This window comes from Papaver somniferum, chromosome 2, assembly GCF_003573695.1.
Source record: "Papaver somniferum cultivar HN1 chromosome 2, ASM357369v1, whole genome shotgun sequence".
In the NCBI taxonomy this organism is placed as follows: Eukaryota; Viridiplantae; Streptophyta; class Magnoliopsida; order Ranunculales; family Papaveraceae; genus Papaver; species Papaver somniferum.
This window is the reverse complement of record NC_039359.1, coordinates 109314816-109318163: the sequence shown is the minus strand read 5'-3', so window position 1 is coordinate 109318163 and position 3348 is coordinate 109314816. Positions and strand designations below refer to the sequence as shown.

Here is a 3348-nt window from a genome sequence, read left to right as displayed (position 1 = left end):
TTAACGTTTCCTCTACTTAAAAGAATTGTTTTCTGGGGTGCCCTACTATTTTCCCATTGCTGGGTTTTTTCGGCGATTTCATTAAAAAATTCCATCGCCGCATCAACAGTTTGGTTTTCAAATCCACCAGTGCATAGAGACTCAACCATGGTCGTTGTGGAATAATCTAAACCCTCATAAAGGATCTGAACTAGCCTAACCTTTTCTAAACCATGATGAGGACACTGGGATAATAAATCATTGAACCTTTCCAAATACCTATATAAAGATTCTCCCTCTTGTTGTGAAAATGTGCATATTTGCGTCCTAATAGACGATGTTTTGTGCCTAGGGAAAAACTTATTGAAAAAGGCAGATGTAAGTTGTTCATATGTCTCAATTGACTCGGAGTCCAAACTATACAGCCACGACTTGGCCTTATCTTTCAGGGAAAATGGGAATAACCTAAGTTTCAAAGCATCATCATCTAAGCCTCTAATTCTTAGAGTACTACAAATTTCCTCAAAATCCCTAACATGGTAATAAGGGTTTTCATTTTCTTTCCCTAAAAAGATTGGGAGCATCTGTAAGGTCCCAGGTTTTTGTTCATAGGGTGCCTCCGTTTCAGCTAACTTAATACACGAAGGACGGGTAGTCCTAGTTGGATTCAACAAAGCTTTCAAAGTTGCCATTTCTGGCGCTATCGGAGCAACAGGATTCTCTCCTCAGTCAAAGAACGTTCAAAAACAGACTCTTCAAAAGCCGGACTTTCTAGATTAAGGTAATCGAGACGCTTCGAACTACTAGGTTTCTCTTTAACAAATCTACCTAGTGCGTCTCTTTTACGTTCAGGCATACAATAGAATTTTCTAAATTGGAAGGGTAAGCAAACACAGATCAAGGCCGACTCAACCAAATCAAACCTATTGATTTCTAGCAAACAAAAAGCATGATGGCTCCACTTAGATTGTTTCTAGACCAGCTTCTAATCCTTCGAACGGGAATTCGTTACAATTTAAGCAAACCCCTCTGGAATCAATCCGAGTTAACGTAAGTTGAATAGAGGCGAGGGAAGCTCGGTGGAGCTTTGATACCCAAGGCCTCACCGGTATTACAAGGCGGCGCAGTCACGCATTCAACTTACAGAAACCGTCAAGAACTTCGAAGTATGCTTAAAAGAGTAACCAATATTTTTCGAATGACTTTCCTGTTAAGCTCGTTATCCTATCGGTCTCGTTCTAGTCAAAATTTTAGGCTTAGGTTCGCGTAGGTTACGTGTTCCTAAAGCGGGCAAGAAGAGAACGGTGATGAAATCCGAATCCTTATCTTGTATGGACTTACCTTTCCCTTTACTAGAAACATAAATGTCTGTATTCAGTCCTCAACATATATGCATACGAAGGAGTCCATTAACTCGCTGACAGGGTATTCGCGAGTGTTTAGAATCTTACCTCCCGTTCCAGACGGGGGATGAATCGGTTGTAGTCGACTCGGGCCACTGACTCCGATGTCTAGTGTACGAACCCAAGGTGCAGAGACAATATCGTAATTGTACTCCTTCTCTCCAAACAGTTTATATTTAAAGTACCCTTCCGTAGGGTAATAAAAAATAATGTCCCAAAAGTCCAAAAAAATAAAGAAAATTACAAAAATAATAAACCCTAATACAGTTTTTTTTTTTAAAATAAAATAAACAAACCCTAAACTAAAATTGTCTAAAATAAAATTATATACTTTTCTGTTCTTTTTGCTTTAATCTTTAGCTCCAAGTCTTTATGAAATCACCAAACTCCTTGGCTCAATTTTCTTTATGATCCAGAACCTGCAGACACAAGATAAATACCCAAAAACATAAAAAAAAAAAAAATAAATAAAACCCTAAAAACAAGTCTGCGTCGGCGGCGCCAAAAATTGATGTGATTTGTAGATAGTGGTAAAAGTGGTTCGATTCTCAGACTTGTGAAGGATATTAATTAGACTTAAATTATAATATTAAAAAAAAAAACTCACTAAATTTTTTAGCAAACTCTATCAAAGATGATATCAATATTAAAAGAAACACTGAGGCTAAGATTCCACTATTTTCCAAGTTCAAAGTGATTAAACCAATACTCATATTTATGCAATTTTTTCGTTTAATTTGATTCTAAAATATTGCAACAAGTAGATTTTCAAAAGTAATAATTGTAAATACCAAGTATGAAGCATCAAAAGTCTTAAAACTAAGCATACTCCATCAAAATAAATCACAATCACTCAAATAAAAATCATATTCAATAATAGTTCAAGGCAAATAATCATATAATTATTGCAAATAAAAAGATAAAATAGAATATACCACTTTTTGTTGGAAAATAACTTCCTTTATCGCCTCAGCAATGGGGTTTAGCTCCTCATATTAATCATGATCTCAAAATATGTGTTTGTTGCTCAAAAGATGATTAAAAGAGTGAAAAGGAATAACACAGACTGTTTGCAACAGTGTATTGGTGTTGCTTAACAGTTGTTACAATGGAACTGTTACAGAAAACTGTTGTAAGTACTGTTGCTTTGTCGCTGATTTTAAGACCCTAGAATACGACTGCCCTACACAGCTTAATGTTCTTCAGCTGTTAAACAACGACACTGTTCTGCGACAGTTTCCCGTGCGTCAATGTTCTTCGCGTTCTTCCTCTTCACCAGCAGCAGCAGCAGAAACAGAGTTTGGTAAATCTCTGATTTCTTCTTCTCTGGCTCTCCTTAGGTTCCCAAACTCTCGACACCTCTTCTATACGACCCAAGACATCTATTTATATCAAAAATACCGATTAAATCTCTCCCAAATCTTCCAAAATCTCTTTCATTATCTTCACGACCAAGTTGCGGAAATTTCTTGTTTTAGAATTTCTACGCGTTTCTGAGCTTTCCTTTTTATTCTAAACTCTTCCTTAGATAAATACAAATCTTTGGGAAGGTTTACAACACTTTAATCTCTCTAAAATTCCCTACAACAGGTCACACACGTGACTTTCCATATTTTTTGTTGTGAGAAAAATCCGTCGATTGAGCGCAGTCTAATCGATTTAAACACCCATATCAGATTCCTAGACCCATAAGGAGTCTATCCCATGAAAATCAGAGGTTTAATCGACCTCAAACTCCTCCAAATCACGATTGCCAAAACTGTTCTTCACTGCACCTATTTTCTCGCCAAAACCTGGTTTTTGAAATGTTGAAGATGGTTGCCCCTTATCCAGGGTAGGGGTGCGATTACCAACTGCCTGGAAATGGGATGCCCCTTAGTAATTAGGTTACCCCTTATCCAAAGTGATAGTCCCAATAGCAAATGTCCCCCGGGTGCTTTCCGACAACTTTTCGAGCCAATTTTTC

The 3348-nt window shown here is 37.2% G+C and overlaps 1 pseudogene; it reads left to right on the top strand.

Moving 5' to 3' along the window:
- The first annotated feature begins 207 nt into the window (after positions 1-207).
- On the top strand, positions 208-307 carry LOC113354695 (annotated as a pseudogene).
- Positions 308-3348: the final 3041 nt, after the last annotated feature.